At 34.0% G+C, this 21165-nt stretch overlaps 1 protein-coding gene across 6 annotated transcripts in view; it reads left to right on the forward strand.

Moving 5' to 3' along the window:
- LOC118195103 (fasciclin-2-like) overlaps window positions 1-21165 on the forward strand; it is a 292303-nt gene that overhangs the window by 85584 nt on the left and 185554 nt on the right. The window contains exon 2 of one of the 6 annotated variants that reach the window (XM_085814202.1): window positions 811-893. The exons of the other annotated variants lie outside the window; for them this stretch is intronic. The gene's annotated coding sequence lies outside the window, so the exon portion shown is untranslated. The remainder of the gene's footprint in view (window positions 1-810; window positions 894-21165) is intronic. 6 annotated transcript variants of the gene reach the window in all.

The raw sequence follows: 21165 nt of genomic DNA on the forward strand, positions 1-21165 counted from the left end.
ATATTATTGTTCGTATTATTTTTAAAGAAATTAAATAATGAAGAATCTGCATGTATGTATGCGTGTTCCTCGCATTTTGAAAAAGCGGCAGTACCTAGAGCCATGAAATTTTGAATAGCGTAGTCCTCCACCCGAACATGGCCACCTGGAAGCCCGAATTTCGAATTTGTTGTGTTCATTTATTTCATATGTCCTAAAACTTTAATTACTAAGCTCGACGATTTGAAAGCGAGCAGTGGCAACACTGTACCGAATAAAACATTTTTATCTCCAGTACGTGAGACTATCGAAAGTTCTAAATACATGCTATTATTTATATATATTTTGTGATTTTGTTGCTGAATTCAATTTAATATGGCATAAGATGGAAAGTGATATTTAATAAAGTTAACACACAAAACATTAGTAATGAAAAGACAAAAAAAAAGGGTTTATAAGCTGAACATTGATATGATAAACTGAGAAAAGACTAAAAAATATAGGGAAAAATATATGCTGTCTCTCAATATTGCATCGCGGATGTTTAACATATGCTTTCTTTAACACTTCTGTGATTTTGCAGTTGAATTGTATGTGGCAGTAGTGCGGAAGGTACGATGCTTAATAATAAAGCTAAAAAGACAAGAAAAAAAAAATGCGATTTCAGGAAAAGCGTAAAAATCCTTAACAAACCCTTCTGGGGGACGATTAAAATCTGAATATATTTAGATTTTTTTAACCTTTTTTAAAAAAATGTTTTTATTCCTTTATTGTTATGCTTGCATTTAAAAGTTTTGTTAAATTTGTCCTAATGTTTCTTTTTTCTTACAGGTAAGCTTACATTTTCTGAAAAATACATGGCCCGGATATTCAGCTTAATGGAGCATTCACTTCCTCAGCATCAGTTTTCTTAAGTATGTTTCATTAAGAATTTCTGTGATCTTTTAAAGTTGTAACGGAGTATAAGCCGGGAACATAAGCGACCTTTTAATGGATGGGCCATGAAACTCGGGCCATTACATGGGTTATTTGCAGTCTGGGGAAGCTTCATTAAGAATCTCAGAAGAAAAGTGGTTGGTATTAGAATCGCTGTCAGGTTTTAAGCACCGATGATTATCGCTCTAATATTTTCTATCGCGAAAATCCATCAGAAATGACTAGTGATATTTCGCTCTTTTAGCTTCTCCATCAAATGCCCGTGTATTATGTGTGTGAAAGTTACGCAGTTAAGTGTTTCTTTCCTACTTGTGACGCGGATGAGAATTCTTCGGCTTTAGAATGTGATCATAAGAATATGAATTTAGAATTGCAAATGAACCGAAAAGCGAAAGATGTAAATGGTTCGATTTGTTCTGTAGATTTAATGGCAAAACTTGCAGGTCAAATTTCCTTTTTTGACACTTTTTAAGGATCACGACGTTCTAGATAAAGCGCTATACTTGAGGAAGAAGATTTAAAAGCTACTGTTTTCAAATTCGCCGGTTTTATTTCCGTTTTTACTAATTCCTTTTGCTAACTAAAAGAAATATTGTAATCGCGAAAAATTTCTGGTGTCATAGTTCTAAACTCAAATGCACATTTCGGCCGTTCCCCAATTCATTTTGACGCACGGATAGAATAAATGACTTTTCAAAAATCGATAGTAAATTCGATTCAGTATAGTTAACCCTTTCGCCGTCCTCTCCTGTCCGCGAAAATTCCCCCCTCCGCTGCCGGCTGTTTTCCACAGCATGCAATGTTGTTTTCTCTGTACATCATAACTTTCCATACATGATTTTCGTAGTGGATGAATGTCAATGAATATTAAGTAAAATTATAAGGAAATAAAGCATATTGAAAAAAAAATATATATATGCTTATTTCTAACAGCACGATAATTTGATTACATCTGATCCAGGCGGTCCACTCCTCCCATTTTTTTGTTGTAATCTTTTACAGTTATTTATTTTTTACAGTTCTTTTCCGTGTTCCAACATCAATCATCGAGTTATTATGGACTGTACTCATCAAACGTATATCCTTCTTGTCTTTCCAATTCAGAACCTCATTTTTTTCTCTTTTTCTGCTGAGTAGACGTTTGAAGCCATCTCTCACTGTCTTGTATCTTATGTAAAATGGCGCGAATATTCATAAATGTCATGAATATTCCTCTAGTCTGATTAGTACTGGCCTCTAGGAGGTATTAGAACAAACAAAACTAAAAACTCAAACAAGTAAACATTTAGAAAGCGTTTTAAACGTTTAAAAGTTTTAAAATGTAGAAGAACGCTTGTAGAGCGTTACGGCCGCCCTGTGTAACCGGACGACGAAGAGGTTAAAAGTGTATTTTTTCATGACGTTCTGTATCTCGCATAACTCGAAAACGACTGGACATAGAAGGTTGAAATTTTGTATATGGCATTTCTATAACATCTCGTTGAGCAACATCTCCATTTTTTTTATTGAAATCGGCAGCACCAAAGATATAATATGTGTCTGTCTGTGGGTGTACACCCCCGCTTTCCCGACCTTTATGTTCGCAATCGTTGGCCCGTAGTCCTATACTTCCAGTTACAGGCCTGTTGGAAATGACAAATATTTATATTTTGGGAATGCAAAATTACATTTTTGACAAATAATGAAATCTAACTTTTGATCTGTTTCCGGTTCTTATAAGTTATATTTGGAAATGTTTTATGCCCATTATGAAAAAATAAAATTAGAAGAACGTACTATCGTACGACAAAAAATGGCCGGGTTATTTAATTTCAGAATTTGAAATTGTTGAGGTCTCGAGAGATCGATTAATTTAGAATAATTTCAGGAAATAAGTTTAAATGAAGTGCAGCAAAAAGTATGTATAATTTAATAGGCCGTGCAAGGAAGTCACGTGGGTAGCTACAGAAGACTTTTGATTGATCTCGAAATTACTTAATTGGGGCTTAAGAGTACTAATTAGCCCAGAAGGGCTATTAATTTGTTTTGGCATTTTGCGTTGATTCACCACTTTTCAAACTGTTGCCACCAAATATTATCGCCCTGTGTTTTATTTAAAGAAATTAAATAGTGAAGAATATGCATAAATGTATGTATTTTTCTCGCATTGTGATAAAACAACGGTCCCTAGAGCCATCCAGTTTTGAATAATGTAATCCTCCAGCGAATATGGGCATCTGGAAGCCCTAATTTGGAATTTGTTTTATTATCCACTCCATATGTTGTAAAGCATCTATAAGTTTTTTTACTTAAACTCAACGAGTCACACCAGATCATTTTTGCTGCATTTCATTTAAACTTATTTCCTTCAATTATTCTGACTTAACTACCGATCCCTCGAGAAATGTTGACAATGACATCAAGAACTGCAAATTTTGAAATTAAATATCGTCGTAAGTTTTTACCGTACGGGAGTCAAAGTTCTTACAATTTTATTTTATCATAGCGAGTATATAAAACATTTTCAAATATAAGTTTAGAAACCAGGAGACCACGTTAAAAGTTAGATTTCTTTATTTGTCCGAAATAATTTTTTTTTTTTTTTTTTTTTTTTTTTTAATTTTGACATTGCGCCAAAACACGAATATTTTCAGCATTTAAAGCATCTCTGTAATTGGAAGTATATTACCACGACTAACGATTGCGAAAATAAAGTCCAGGTGAAGACTTTTAAGCCGGGTCAGTGGGTGGGTATGTATACATGTCTGGTACTGCCCAATTGGAAGAAAAAAGGAGATGCACAGCTAGATATATCGCAGTCCCATGCACAAAATGTCAACGTGCTACGGTTAATCGTTGAGTTATGAGAGATACATACGTCCGTACGTACGGACGTCATGAACAAAATCCCCTTTGAATCCACTTTAAACTCATTTTACAATCCGTTTAGGCATAGACAGCCCTTTACTCTATCCATACGTACAACCGTCACAAATAAGAAGTCAATGGGTTCGGGTACGATCAGGGAAATCGGACATATATATATATTTACTTTTGGTACTACCGATTGCAACCAAAACGGGAGTGCACAACTACACGTTATAGCAGTCCTATATACAAAATTTCAACGTTCTGAGAATACTCCTTTTTTAGTTATGCGAGATACGTACAAAAATACATATGTATGTACAGACGTCACGAAGAAATCTCTTCTGAACCCATTTTAAATCCATTTTACAACCCGTTTGGGCGAAAATAGTCTTTATTTTGCCACTACGTGCAGACATCACACAAAAGAATGGTTCAAATATATTCAAGAACGGTCAAAATGCATATTTCCGTTGAAATACAATACCCGAAATTTTTCGCATTTACAATGCTTGCTTTACTTCGCACAAGGAAGTAAAAAGAATACGAAGACGGTTATTTTAAAAGTATTTTCGTGGGAAAACGGCTTCAACTTTTATTTTCGTTCTAAAATTTAATTTTGTGTCTTTTACTGCTCTGTAATTCCTCTTTCCTCATGTCACGCTCGTAGTCTTTTGAGTGCTGTGTCGTCATTGATTGTAGATGATTTCTGTGTAACAGAAATCACCTATACACATGTATTGCGTTTATTTTCACTGGATGTAGCATCAGTTCACTAAAGCAGAACGGAATTGAACGCAGTTCTGTTTTCTTCGTGTGAATGTATTCACTGAACCGAATGAATCGACCCTACCTCTTTCAGAAACCGAAAGAGCTTTCTTCTGAATCGTTTTCATTCATCGTCTAGCGCAGGTTCTCATGCCCGCGGGCACCATCGCACCTGCCAGCGGTTTTACGTGTACCCGCTGTTGTGTGATCACGCTGAAAAAATATTTAAGTTTCGATAAAATGTAATATAAATTTTTTATAGATAGTAATTAGTGAAATATAAGAATATTTGTTTATCATTTTAAATAAGCTTATTAGAAGTCTCTGTCTGTTTGTTGATTATTCCAGGTTTAAGGCATGGTCCCAGCCAGTTTGACATTTGAACCCGGTTATTTGTTAAAAATTAAAAAATATTAAACATCATCGTTTTCAACAATGACTATCACGAAATACATAAAAGTACACTGCACAAGAAAAGTGGGGCATCTTCCGTTTTACTGGGCCGATTAACGAAATTCATACTGCATTTTTCATGTCTTTTTATGTTTTATCGCGACGAGTAGTGGTTTTTCCTGTAGCACATGTCGTGTCTTTTATGTCAGGATTTCAAGATTAAATAAGCAGGTTATTTAAACCTTTGCTATTATTTATTTTATTAGATTATTTAAACCATACTATTTCAGACATAGCGATACTCGCTAATCTATCTTAATAGGTTTCCAGGACTTTAATTTAGTTTCCAGAGCAATTGTAACCTTACATCCTATGAAAAACAGGTTTTGAAATTTCACTTTCCTTACTTTCACTTGTGAGGCCCGGTGAGCAGTGGCTAGCGCATCGCGCAGCAGCACCACAGGTCCGGGGTTCGATTCCCGGGCTGGCCAAGGGCGACTCAGCCTTTCATCCCTTGATTTCCATCCCTTGGGTCGATAAAATGAGTACCAAGTTCGCTTGGGGACTAAACACTGAGGGTCCTGCGATAAGCTGTGATCACTTGTTCAGGGCATATGCTTACGCACCCCGGGGCTCACGGTCAAGAAAGTAGATTTCGGGCACTGCAGGCTTTGGCCCATTAAGCCACTGAGTTTTAGTTTTACTTTCACTTGTACTCACAGGTTTTTTAGTTTTCGGAAGAGTAGTTGTAGAATGTGGTTTCTAAATGTAAGTTATTTCGTTCATCTTTCGGGTTTGTTGATAATTGCTCTTTCTGGAGAAAAAGAAAAAATATTACGCAAAAATTATCCCGGTTTCTTATGTTAAAAAGTCTGTTAATCCATTTTTGAACTTTGATTTCCGTTTGCTAAGAAAAAGTTTAATTACTTATTATTATTCTTTCACATTAATCGACTGAATTTACATGGTAAATAACATTTAAAAAAAACATAAAATTAAAAATATACTGTTATAGTTTTCTAATTCAAACTCTACTATTAACTAAATACGATTACATAAAAAGAAACTAATCTTCTCAAAAACACATGCACAGTAGCATGGAAATGTGTAAGATTGTAGATTTCTTCTGTTGCGCCATTATGTTTATTTGTTGTTAATGCATTATTTCATAAGAACAAATACTACCTACTTGCTTTTCAAACAGCAAAACTGCCTAAAGTATTCGAAATCAGCGGCCCATTCACGTAACCAGCATCGCAAATCCTCGTTGAATAATTTCTTTAGAAAGTAATCTCTTTGATTCCTAATCAAGCGCAATGCTGTTGCCACATTCCTATTGAGAAATATTTCTGGTAAATTAAACAAAGCTTCTGTGATTGAAAAAAGTGGCGCGAAAAGGTATGCTTTAGGAAACCAACGGAGCTTCAAATTCGTTTCGCCCATTTTTAAAGGTTAGAATAAAAAGGAAGAATTTTACGCAATCAAAATAAAACTATCTGTTAGTGAAATAGCGGTATTCTGCTGAGAAGAGAAAGTATATTTTTTTCCCATTCATTGAAAAATATCTTAATTGATTAAATCTTTTAATTATCGAATTTAATACTTGCTAATAAAATGGCTAAATTTTTCGCTGTGATTTGTTAGAAATAAAAATCTAGTATTTACATCGATAATGTGTGTTTTTATGCTTTGTGGACAAGGATCAAATTTGGCGTACTCGTTTGGAAGTGATCCTAGATGATTTAAAGTAATGTAAGTTGATTATTATTTTACTTTTCTTAATGTGCGTATGTATGTGTAGAGAAGAAGAAATCGTAAGCGTAAGCCTTAGATTCATCGAGGGTTTTTTTATAACCTCAAAAAGATGTAAAAGATTATTTTTTATTGAAATTTTTTTGCTCTTAAATTCTTTAGGAATGACGACGACTTTTTTATAACTTAAATCAATGATGAAGGAAAAAGCGGTATATGCTTTCTAAAAATGTTCGTAAAGTCTTTAAATATCAGTTATTTGTGTTACGTAATCTATAAATTTATAAATGAATGCCTGTATTTTATACAAATCTACAGTTTAATTCCTATCTTTTATGAAACTTGCCACACTGGCACTTCAAAACTAGCGAAAGGTCATTGCCTACATAAGATTCCTCAAAAACCAGCCCATGGGATCCGCACTCTTTATATGCATTTATTTTACGCTAATTTAACGAACTTTTGATTAAAAACTCGCCATCCAGCAAAGCGTAAGTTATATATATTTTCAAATTTAATCGGAAAACTCAGCGACATAAAAAAATTGTGTTGCCACTCGGGAAAACGTAATTGTGTTAATTCGTCTCGAATTTAATAAATAAACTCGACAATTTATATGAAATGTGTTGCCACTGACCAAATTGAAATATTTTAAAGTGTGTTATCGCTCAGCAAAGCGTAAGATAAATTTTTCACGCAGCGTTATTGCATCACACCTTTTTTTTTTTTTTTTTTTTTTGAAACTGAATACTTTCGCTGTGAACTTCATTATTCCCTCGAAACGAAAATAGTATATTGCTCGATCTACACCTCAAGTACCAAAGAAAAAGGCATAACGTGCTTCAGAATCAAACGAGCAATGGGACTGGAAAATGTTCGAACACTCGCTGCTCTAGCTCATTCGTCTGAAACAGACTAGCAACGGGAAGCAAGAGTGAAAAACGTTCAAGTACCTTCATCATGTATGCATCAGATGGAGAAACAGAAAAATATTCTAAATCCAAAAGCACTTTAATAGACAGAATTAAAACACAAACAGTTTCTTTTTAAATTCCTACTAGTACTTCGCACTCTCCCTATATCTTGTTCAAATTTTCAGCCGTTAATAAAACACTTTTTTTTCATCCACTCAAGTTCAAATACATTTTTTAAAACTTTTAGTGGATGACACTTGATGTTAATACAGTTTTTTCACATATTATTTTTTTAATTTTCTTTGTTGACCTAAGTAGAAATTGACTTTAAAAAATTTTCTTTTATATTACTTGTCTTTAGGTAACATTGCAACAGATGCCGCGTAAGAGCTAGTAGGTGATAAATTTACTTCGAGTTTTATTTTACAAGTTTTACATAGCCCATACGCACCTCGGTAAATCCAACTAACATTAGTGTAATAAAGGCCTTTTTAAATTCGATATAAAATCAATTTACTTATAATTAACCTGCCCCGACTATTCATATAACTAATACCTATAAAATAATGTCTCGTGCTAAAAATGCCGTCCGCAAAAAATGTCGCCGGAAACGGACTGCCCCTCCCTTCAGCTACTCCACTGATATGATACACTCGAAATCGGAAGTTTTAATCAAAATCTATGTTGCTTTTTTGCCTAATTTTAAATATCTTAAGCCGTTAATATATGTTGTCATCTTTTTTTAATGAAGTAAAGTCTATTACTTCTTTGATTATAAGTAAATAATTCAGCAGGATTCTGTCAAATTACGTTAATTATATCTGCATCAGTTCTTTCTGAATGGAATGGACTCTTCCCTACCTGATATAACAAATATGAGCGTTGCCTATGCACTCTTAAGAATATGTGCATGAAGAAAGCGAATATAGCAGGATCTATTCCTTAGGGAAGGGGCGGTGTGGGGCCACGCTGTTAGTGTAATGAAGGGAACTGATTACAATTTAGATAAGCATCAAAAAGCGAGGCTCTGTCATCTATTTCATTAGAGTTCCCTGCCCCTTTCGGTTGTGAAACCCAAGTAACAAATTCCCCGGGACACATTTTCACTGCAACCGGGAGAAAGAGAAGATTCGGTTAAATATATCCCTTAATTCGCTTAGGAATCGAGAAACAGGAATTTGGTGAAATGAAGAAGCGAAACGAAACTGAAGTGTAAGAGATGATCTCAAAATTTTCATCAGTTTAAAAAAGAAAAAAATTTTTGAAAAAAATTTTTAAAGAAATTTTTTCAAGTCTTAACGTAAACTTTAAATCAATTGTACTTTATAATATTTCATAATTCTTAGTTATACTTAGTTCTTAGTTAATTCTTATTGTATTGTAAAAGCCATTGAAAAAATCCAAAAACTAACTTTTTCTCAGCTTATTATGGCGGAGATATTAATAGATTTCTATAATATAACGGGGTAAGGACAGTGTGTCATCGCTAAAGCTTTGTGTTGCCACTCTTCTGAACGTAAGATTATAATCTTTTTAATCATTATAATCTTACGCTTTTTCAGTTTCAATTAGGAATAAAAAAAATCTGAAAGATTTCAGATTTTATATTACGCCCAAAGGAGCGTTTTTTAACTTTTTGTGTGTTACCTTTATTTATTAACTATTTATGTTCTTTGCACTTAAACATAAAATTCAATTTAACAGTAATATTGCAAAACATTTAAAAGAGCATATCTTTAGAATTTCTAATTAAAGTTTCGCGCGCTGGGGATAATGTTTTCCTTGTTGCCATTGCTCGCTTTGAAATCGTTGAATTTCTTAATCAAAAACTCGTAAATGCTTCACAGAATATGAAATCGGTAATGAAACAGTTTCCAAAATCGGGCTTCCAGATGCCCATTGAAGATTACATTGTTCAACATTGGATGGTTTTAGGTACCGTTGTTTTATCACAGTGCGAGAAACATACACTTATACAGATTCTTCAATATTTAATGTTTTTAAATATAATGCAGGGCGATAATATTGGGTGGCAACAATCTGAAAAGTGAAACAATGCTTGTAGTGAATCAACGCAAAATATCGAAACGAAATTAATACTCCGTCTGGGCAAATTGCCCCTTTGGACTAAAACGTTTAACCCTTTTAAATAGTGGCGACGATTCCTTAATGTCTGACAAAATATGAAATAGATATAAAGCAAATTTCAAATCCTGGCTTCCAGATACCCACATTCGGGTGGAGACTTACGTTATTCGAAATTTGATGGCTCCAGGTACAGTCGTTCTATTACAGTGCGAGAAACATACATACATTTATGCAGATTCTTCGTTATTTAATTTCTTTAAATATTATACCGGGCGATGATACTGGATGGTAACAATTTGAAAAGTGATACGCCGTTTTGAGTGATTCAATGCAAAATGCCAAAACGAAATTAATAGTCCTTCTGGGCTAAAAACAAGTATCAGTAAAAAACCGATAACATGGTTATGTTAGTTCTACACTGTTCTACAGCTTTATTCGAGCTTGGTAAAATTTTGCGCACTTCACTTTAGACCAAAGTAAGAGGAAAATCTCTATATGATTGATACTGCATAAAAACTACCGCTGTCAATTCACCCTAAATAAAGTCAATTCACTGTGCGGAAAGCTTGGTAATGCAGAGTTCTTCAGCTGGTGTTATAAATGTAATTTCGTAACGAAAAAATTAGCAATTTGTTTAATTTGTTTTAATTCCATCATCGGACAAAACATTTAACAAATTGTTTGAATTGCAACCTGTTGCCATTCACAAAAGAGGGAAAAATGAAAAAAATCAGCTTTCGAAATACAGTTATCAAGTTTCATCCATAACTGCGCTCCGCTAACGGAGCATTACGAGAATAATTCCGTAACTCAAAAATCAGAGAAAATTATTTCATTTCGGCGGTAACATCATTTGTAGAAGCTAAACCTTATTCTAAGAGACTCGTTAAAATTAATTACACTTGAGCTACTTAAGCCTCGGTGTTACCACTTTCCTTTAATTGAGAATTGCTATGCTTATTAATCAAAAGCCGTGCCGTAAATGTTAGCTTTGAGAGCTTTGGCGCTACTGTAAATAATTTCTGAATATTTACGAATTAGACTCGGTATATAGCATCTACGATTATCGTCAGTTTATAGAATCGCATTAGCTGGCGTTAATGGCATAGCTTTATGTTCAATGCGGTTGTTGGTCACAAAGGTTGTTAAATCTTCCTGACTAATAATTATGGGAATATAGTGTTACATAATTAATTATGCGATTCTTTATTTGCTTGTTAGAACATTGTTTCGTGAAACGCTTTCCAATATTGTTAGCATCATAAGTGCTGTTAGACTCAATTTTTGTCTGTATCACTTTTCAAACTGTTGCCATCAAATGTTACCTGGTTTCAAAAAAAATTAATAATACATTAAATTTTTTTTTTTAAATCTGAAAGCTTTTATGTTTCATTTTACGCCCAAATGTTTTTTTAAGCTAAAGGGCTATTAATTTCCTTTTGGCATTTTGCGTTGAACACTTTAAATGTCGACTCACGTTTCAGATTGTTGCCACCCAATATTGTCGCCACGTGTTATATTTAAAGAAATTAAATAATCAAGAATCTGCATAAATGTATATATATTTCTCGCATTGTGGTATAACAACGCTACCTACAGCCATCGGATTTTGAATAATGTAATCCTCCACGGAATATAGCCATCCATCTGGAAGCCCTAATTTGGAATTTGTTTTATTATCGATTTCATATTTTGTCGGATATTAAAGAATTTTTTATTAATAAACTCAAGGATTTCAAAGCGAGGAATTGCAACTCTGTACGGAAAAAAAGGGATCTCAAGCGCGCGAGACTGTGTATCGGAAATTCGAAAGATATGCCCTTTTAAATATTTTGTGATATTGCTGTTGATTTGAATTTTATGTTTTAAGTGCGAAGAACATATTTAATAAATAAAAGTGAGAGTCAGAACGTTAAAAAACCGTAATGAGAGAAATCTAAAAGCTTTCAGATCCCCCCCCCCACATTTACAAACACGTACACGTGTCAAGAGCATTTGGGCTAACGCCACTTTGGATTAAAAACATTTAAAAATAGCAAATCTTTAGAATTTCCGACAGTTTCACGCGCTGGAGATAAAAATGTTTAATTCTCTACAGTGTTGCTATTGCTTGCTTTGAAATTGTTGAGTTTTTTAATCGCAAATTCATTAATGTCTGACAAAATATGAAATCATTATCATCGCCAGCGTTGTTTAAATATAATACAGGCGGTGATATTTGCTGGCAACATTTTGAAGTGATACAGCTATTTATAGTGATTCGAAGCAAAATGCTGTTTCGAAACTAATAGCCCTTTCCCAGTGGACCAATGATTAAAACCACTGAATACGGGGAGTTCGACTCGGATTAATCAATGCAAGTGGAAGCTAATATTTTTAATGAATGCTAAATCAATGCAGAATTTTTAATTAAATGCAGAAATTTTTCCACCTCCAGGAGCTGATTACATGGTCGGTTATTGTGTATTTCCTCACGTGTAACGTAAATACGACTTAGTTTTCCTTAAGAAGTACTCCACGAAGGGATCATTTCCCTCAGATAGATAACCATGTTTGCCATATTCGAGTAATGTAACCTAGCTTTGCCTGCTGCTATTTACCTTTAGTATGAGGAACAAACATACATACATATCTACAGATTTTCCATTTTTTGGTAGGAGAAATACACAGACTTGGGTACAGTTGTGAGTAAATTTGTGCATTTGGGTTCGAAAAGAATTTCTTGTTATATGAAAAGCCTCCCTCTGTTTCTTTCAGCCTTCTGGGGGTATTTAGGGAAGAGGGGAAAAAAAAAGATTCTCCTCGATGCCTCGTGGCTACCATTTTGACTTTCGTACTAATTTAGTCCACCATCGAATCGTAAACATTCGCATTGCCCATTTATTGCTGAAATTTCAATCTACTCGCTGCTAAAAGGGGAGGTCTGCATAAATCAGCCTCGTCAGTAGCGTCAGCTAATCAAAAACGAACTTCAGCAAAACGATGGACATGTCACATCGCCGAAGCCCAGACTAAAACACCCTTGCTCACCCCAATTCCCTCAACAACCCTAAAGGCACCCCTCCCCCTACAAATACAGCCCCGCGTTTTAATTTTCTCTAAAGCCGCTGAAAGGCCTAATATATATAAAGTCCAAACTTTTTAATTTTTGGCCTGTTGTCAACATTTTTTTTTTCAGTTCTCTTTTGGTCTTGTTCCTGGTACTACAACCCCGTGGCTTTTAATGTGATTGGTCGAGGGAGTTCACAGATCCGTGGCATACATGTGCATTTGTCACGTGCGAGAGGAAAAGGTGGGAAGGGGGAGATGTTAGGTTTAATTTATCGAAAAGCGATTTCTTCTTCCAAGGAAAGGGTGGGATTTTGGAAGGATACTTTTTTTTCAAAAAGTGCCCCCTCTTTTTTTTTTTTTTATAATACTCTTTCTCTTCTGCTGTAGTTTTAGAACGTAAAGTGATAGGAAATTCAATTTTGAAACGCCAAGAGATGTATGTGCCGTTTTTTTTTTTTTTTTTGCCCCAGAACTCTTTGGATGGAACCTTCCTTTCAGCCTCCTCTTCCCCGCCAAGCGATTGGATATATTAAAAAGGCGGGCAACTAGTTGCGCTGACAAATTCTAAACTTGTCGTTTTCAAATTTGTCTTATTCTTCAGGATTTCGTTCTCTCACGCTTTGTTGAAATATTCGAAACCTCCGACAAGACCTCCTTTCAGCGCAAACTTAAAATGAGTTGCTGCATTTGGAAAATGAGATACGCTTGTAATACTGATGCAGATGTCTAAATCATTTTAGTGTGCGCCGTGGGGGAGGAACAAATATCCATTTCTAAAGAACTGAAGGTCGTCGGCATTTATTGCCAGTTAGATTTTAATATGAATAATTTATGTCTGTTTCTACAAATCATCAAAAGGAATAACGTTTGTTGCTGCTTTTCAGTACAGTGTCCATGGCCCAGAGCTGTCTAATTTGGATACAGCATTTATTTATTTATTTATTTACCATCAAATGAGCAGCTGCACCGCCTTTAAGACATTCAGCTTTTACGCTCAACTGATGGAATCATCTACCAACTGTGTTATTATGTAAAATATAATAAAATTTTAGAATTTTGATAATTACATAATAAAAATTAAATATCAAGAAATAAATATATAAATAATACAATAAATAATAAACATAAATAGATACAATAAATAAAAGTTGAAAATTTAGAATAAGATAAATACAATGTTGTTATATATGAAGTCAAATAAAGTATCAGAATTTTGAGAATTATATAATAAAAATTGAAGAAATTAAATATATAAAAACATACCTAAAGAAATATGAAAGTAAATGAAACGTAAGTAGATAAGTAAATACTTAAGAAGATCATTACAAATTTTGAAAATGAACAACATAATGTATGAGAATAGTAGAGGCTGAGAATGTAAGATATGTAAAGAGTAAAGTATTTCATTATGGAGAATGAAAAGCAGTAATTGAATAAAAGTTGATGAGAAATAGTATTTGAATGAATTAGGATGACCTGAATGAAAAGTTCGTGGAAATTCTTGATAGAGAGTCATTCTTGAGTAAAAGACTTGACTAAAAATCTTGATTTGAGACTTTATTAATATATTAAGGAGATGGAGTTAGAAAATATCCTTAAATTCTTGATTGAGCTTGAGAGATCTTGAAGGTTTAAATAAAGATAGTCTTGAGTGAAAGCATTAAAATGAGGTAGTAGAAAGAATGGCTTATTAAGTAAGGTAAATGAACAAAGAATAATGATTTCAAGTTCCTTTAAGATTATCGATGTTTGCGGATATATAATTTATTATATTATGAAGATGATTTCTTAGAATATTACTTTTTAATAACTGTTGAAACCATAACTGAGCAGAAGTTAAATTATGCTTTAAGGTGATAATATTTAGTAAGGTTGCAGTGAAAGAGATAATGATCTATTGTGCCTTCATTCCCACAGGTATTTGGATACAGCATGTAAGATGCCTTTATAATTAGATATTTTTTGTTTCTATTACAGGGTCATATACTAAGGTTGTACTTGATAAGTGTTTCAACATCAGCCATATATACTTCTACATTCTTAAGTATCGAAGAAAAAGTCGATTCTCGGTGTCTTAAATTTGTATGAAAATCAATTAAAAAAAAATAAATATTTGAGAAAAAGGGCACTTTCAAAACATTGGATGATGATGAGCGATATTCAATTAAACGTTTTATATTATTTGAAGTTAGTACACAACGTATCTGGCGTACAAACCTTGTTTTTGTTCAGTTATAGAATCTTAACATCGACTAATACAGTTGTAGTGAAATGAAATGAGCAAATAAAATTTAAATATGTTCTTTCTGTGCAAAATTAATATTTATATTGACTAATATTATCTGAGATGAAGAAGCTTCACCGAGTGGTTAAAACCACTGAATACTGGTAGTTCCTGTTGGTTTAGATTCGATCCCATGTATAGCGTAAATACGAGCCGATTTTCTTCAGGAAGCCCTCCACGAAGGCGTCTTTCCTCTTAGACAGATAGCCCTTGTGGATTTGCCATATTCAAATAATCTAACCTAATCTATCTGGAGTAAAGTAATACTAATTACAGGAAAATTAAATTTTCAAGCGTTGAATGAAATAGCCTTAGTTCCTTACATATTTCTCTCTCCCTTTTTTTACTAATTTTATCACCCTAAAGTCGAGAGAGGCTTTAATTCCCATAGGACGCAGTTACGGTAACGTAACAAATGAAAAGTAGTCATTGATGAAGTATTGGTAACTATCACAATCTTATTTGTTTGGAAGAAAAATCCACATTCCAGTAAGAATGCATAGTAATATTAACATTACAATGTGTAGTAAGATATAATTTCTCTTTCTCGGTAACTTGAATCTCCTCGTTCTCATGGCTGTCTCTGTAGCGTTTTAAGCCTCCAATTATCCATAAATAATGAAAAAAGGTGAATGGGATGCAACTCGGCTTTGCTTAGCTGTGATGAGTAAATTCTCGTTTAGGCTGGCATCAATTCAGCAGTTGGAAGGGAAAGGTTCGGAGTGACTTTTCAGGTACTTTCCGGTTTTTTTTTTTTTTTTTTTTTTTTTTTTTTGTGTGTGTGTGTGTGTTAGTAAGAGGAAAACAATCACTTAGCGCAGTACTTAAACTTTTTTTCACTTACGACCCCTTTTTATCAGATTTTTTCGCGACCTCAAATATTAAATATAAAATAAAAGTATATCAATAAATATTCTCCCGTAAATCATTTACTTTCTTGTTAAACAATATACATATAAAAAGAAGTAGTGTTGGAATTTATTTTAAGCAAACAAAAATTAAGGAAAATTAGATGTGCTCGTCTTCTGCTGATTAACAATTTAAATCTTATTGCGATATTTAACACTGCTGGATATAAAGCTTCTTTAATATTTTTCAACCTTGAACGACATTTGGTTTTAATGAGCGTTAAGTAGGAAAAGTAGTTTTGCGAAAATATGTGGTGTTGAATGAGAAAACAGCATTTAATGTCATTTCAGAAACAGTGAGAAATCTAGTTCTAACTCTAATCCAGAATTCGTCAAGGATTTTTGTGAAAATTCAAGTTTTAAGTTTGAATCGCTAGATAGTTTTACAAATTCCTTTTGCATTTTATATAACTGGTAATTAATCTCATTAATATCAATGATCATTACAAGTCTAATCTCATGAATGTTAATTAATGTAATTTCTTTAAAAGTCATGAATGCGGTTTCTTTAAATTAAGCTATCGAATTGAATTTTCGCGACCTCCAAAATTTCGATTTCCGACCCCGTTTGCGGTCGCGATACATAGTTTAAGAAACTCGGAATTAACGGATGATCTAATTTTAAAATTCAGGCGAGCTCCTTCTCTAAAAGCATTGGAGCAAGGAAAAATTACACGAATCTTTTTAAAAATTTTATAACCTGACTGATAGAAAATTAAGGGAGGGGGAATACCCAAAGAAATGCGGTATATAAGGTTTTTTTGTCTAGATATTGTTGATAATTTTTTTGTCTGCTATACATAATTTACATATGAAAATCCCGAAGTATATGCATGACAAACGTATGAAACACACCAGAAAATTATCAGCGTATACTTCATGTAGCAGAAAGCACAATCGAAAAACTCTTCGATCAAAAGTACTTCTTGTAAAATAGTTTATTCAGCGAGCTTGATGCAGTAGCAGGAAAGCTCCTTAATAAATTATGCAAATTCCACTCGCCCACCTGTAATGATTTTCAGAATATTTTTTTAGTAAATTTTATTTCATCTGAATTTTATTTTTTTCATATTATATTTTATTGATCTTGTCAAATTTTTCTTGTTAAATTTCATTAGGCCTGAGTTGTCTTGATCTACGGTAGTCATTTTTTATAAAAAGATTCGAGCAACACGTAATCAGTCAGTATTTGTATTTAATTTTGTTTTACATCAGTATATGGTCAATTAACTTTTTCTGCAAAAGTACTATGCACATTAATTACTAATTTTATACTCATCGTATTTAGAAACAATTTCACAAGTAATTTTCTTCACGCCTCGCAATTCCTTTCTCCCCTATAAAAGTGTAAGACAATTAAAAAAGAAAATTAACCAAACAGCATAAATACTCGTTTAAATTCTAATATATTTTACGGTACAGTTGAATTCCATGTAATTTATTAGCGTGAACTATGTGTTAGCTTCCTTTTGTAGTTAAATTAATCACTCATAAAACGATTGTAAAAGATAGACATTTATTTAAAGACATCGTACACGTTGCTCAATAAACTACAGGTAACGTATTCGTAAACGTACATAACATAACAGACGTTCTTACATTTCTCAATAGATATTCTGTCTAACAACAATAATTTACAATCGTGTTTACACAGGAATTATAAAAAAAAAAAGTCATTTTGGAGTTCCTTCGATATGCTGTCGCCGCGCAGCGAATCCGAAGCCATCCCTCCCCTTAGGCAGAGAGCCCTTGCATGCTTTGCCGTAGTGTAATAAAACAAATTAAGCCCTTGGCAAGTAACCCTTAATTGCTTTTTTATGATTAATCAGCCTTCCAAACAATCAGTTCGTAGAACTACAGATTTCTAAATGTGTAACGGGTACGAGTCAATTCGTCCTCTACACAAGCACGTTTTTGTCTTGTTGTTCTCGATAGCTGCAAAGTAAATACGTACATGTACATATTTGTAAAAAGATGTCAAATGATCTAAGAGAAAATTAAAATTACCAGCCTCCGCAGTAAGATTGAGTTGTTTCGGAAAAGACTAATTGGCATGAAAAGTGCCACGGGCAGTCTTTAACGCAAATAGTTGTAGGTTTTTCCACCGAGATCATTTTCACTCCATTGATTTTTTACGAAATTCACGAGCTCCAGCAAATCGTTAATATCACTCAGTCATGACATCCGTGAAATAACATCAGTCACCCCCTACCATTTCTTTCGAAAACAAAAATTCTTTTTTAAGTCGAGACTTAATGAACCTTCTAAGAAACTGAAAGCTCGTGGGCGGCGAAAAGAGTTGTTAAACCTTGCCCCTTTCCGGCCTCCTAGAGTTCTCCTGGGGCCCGTTACGGCCCACCAGCTGGCGACCCTCTTTCGATTTATAACTCGCCTCGATGGGGGGCCCGCTGACTCTTGCGGTGTAGTTTGAGGTCTTTATCCAGGATTTCTTTCGGGTTTAATGTATTCTGAGGTAAGTAAAGTTTTCGGAAAGATGTTAATGTGGCTCCGCCAAATTAATCATTTTTTGTTAGTTTTGGATTTCGTAATTGAACACGCTCGAAGGCATTCTTTAAAATGTAAAATAAGCTCAAGTAAAATTAACCCTTTGCACTCGACAGGTGAGGCCACCACTTGACTGGATGCGGTAACTCGAGAGGCGACTCTCGGTCACCACTTGATTTGATGCGGTTACCCGAGAGATAACTCTCGATTACACTGTTTGACACGATAATTCGAGCGGTAACAATACTTATTTAGGTTTGGTTTGAGAAGTATCGCTTTATGGGTAGACTCAACAATACATGCATATAAATCAACTGCCGACCTTTAATCGTAAATGTATTTTTGGTCCAAAGAGACAATTTGCCCTGAAGGACTAATTTCGTTTTGACATTTTGCGTTGAAAACTTTAAAAGGCTGTATCACTTTCGAAATCGTTGCCACCCAATATTATCGCCTTGTGTTATATTTGAAGAAATTCAATAATGAAGAATCTGCATAAATGTATGGATGTTTCTCGCATTGTGATAAAACAACGGCACCTAGAACCATCCGATTTCGAATGACGTAATCCTGCGAATATGGGCATCTGGAAGCCCAAATTTGAAATTTGGAACTTGTTTTATTATCGATTTACAATTTTGTAAAACTTTAACGAATTTTATATTAACACACTCAAGGACTTTAAAGCGAGCGACGGCAGCGTTGTAAAGAAAAAACATTTTTATCTCCAGCGTGCGAGACTGTGTATCGGAAATTTTAAAGATATGCTGAATTTGAAATTATTTTGCGATATTGCTGTTGAACTGAATTTTGTAGTTTAAGTGCAAGAACATGATATTAAATAAAGATAACACACAAAATGTTTAGAAAACGCCGCTTTGGACGTAATTTAAAATCTAAGAACCTTTCAAATTTTTTTTTTTTTTTTTTTTTTTTAATTTATCTTTATTTATGCCTCTTCGAAGTTAGTTCGAACTCGACAATCGTGGCAACAGGAATATTGTTTTCAAAGTTACGTGTCCCAATAAACGTGGGAAACTATGAAAGAATCAATTCAGGTGAACACGAGTTTCGAGTTTTCGTCGATGAGGAACGAAGTTAGGTCCATGAGTAGACTGACCGATGACGTAAGAGGTGTAAATCGAATGTGAAAGCGACAATGATTCCGCAGAAGAGAGAGAAAATTCAGAATGGATAATGTGCATAGAATCCCAAAAAAATATCACAAAGAATACCGTTTGCATCCTGCGAAAGAGCCGCCGAACCGAAGGTAACGTCAGATACAAAAGAATCATTGGAGTTCCTTAAATTATGTGTAAATCATTTTAAGTTAACTATAAGAAATTCACCAACTATGCTGAAAATCCTCTCGAATTGCTAGCTCGCCCGAGTGAAAAAAAGCTTCGAGTACAAAGGGTTAAAAGCGCGTTACTGTGACTTTTAAAATGGGGGAAACATTCTATTCCCTCATTGACCTTAGTTTTGGGTCCCCTGATGATGGAATGAGATAACGGAACACTGGTAATTCGTCCAGGATTTCATTCGAGACACACGAGCCTGCTGATCTGGAATTTCACGGTTTTCTCTCTAGTTAACATGAAGACGAGCCATTTCACAGCATACAGCGTTAAAGCATCCTTCGCTCTTTAAACAAATGGTCTTCACTTATTTTGACATAAGTTAATCTAAGTTCGACGTTTGATTTGTTGTAACGCTTGCTTTTATGACGTTTGAAACGCTTGTAATCTAGTCTAATTTAACCCGACTCCGTTTTGTAGTGAAGTTTGCTTCTTTTTATAACGTTTGAAACGGCCGTAGCTGCTAATCTTCCCTTAACCTAACTAATCAAACTTGACCCTATTTTTCGGTAAAAGTTTGCATTTTATTTCCTTGTACGAAGTAAAAAGGAAGTATATTGTAATCGCGAAAAATTTCGGGTATCGTATTTCAACGAAAATATTCATTTTGACTGCTATTGAACGATGTTTTTGCGTGACATCTGTACGCAAGGACAATATAAAGAATTCTTTTTCCCCTAAAAAATTATAGAACTGATTTAAAATGAATTCTGGAAAGAATTCTTTGTGGCGTCTGTACGTTCGTTACGTATGAGCGTATCTCGCATAACTCAAAAACGAGTAGCCCCAGAACGTCGAAATTTTGTATATAGGACTGCTATAACATCCTTACGTAAGGACACAATAAAAGACTCTTCCCCACCCCCAAAAAAAGTATAAAACTGATTTAAAATGAATTCTTAAGAGAATTTTTCGTGGCATCTGTATCTACGTACGTACGCACGCATGTATGCATATATCTCGCATACCTTACAAACGAGTGGCCTCAGAACGTTGAAATTTTATATATAGGACAGCTATAACATGTAGATGTGCACCTACTATTTTGGTTGCAATGGGCCGCACCAAAAGTATATAAATATATGTATATAAATTATTTACTAAAGAAATATTGATTACATTATCTCCTAGTATTTAATTTAGTAGAAGTATCTAAAAAGAGTGAGCCCAGAGTTTAATTCCGAAAATTGCTTTAAAGTAACTTAAATGTAAATTGTTAAAAATGTTTTACGGGGACTTGAATTCAAGTATTAGAATAACTTGTTTTCGAACTAAGTGAATTTTAAGATCATATCACATTTGATATGTATATAAATATATATACACTCTGTTACTCTGCTCAGTGATCTCAGTTTCTTTATTCTTATAAGTTCGTAAATTTG

Source organism: Stegodyphus dumicola, chromosome 3, assembly GCF_044657685.1.
Source record: "Stegodyphus dumicola isolate Sdum_Otavi_A_Nest chromosome 3, ASM4465768v1".
Taxonomy (NCBI): domain Eukaryota; kingdom Metazoa; phylum Arthropoda; class Arachnida; order Araneae; family Eresidae; genus Stegodyphus; species Stegodyphus dumicola.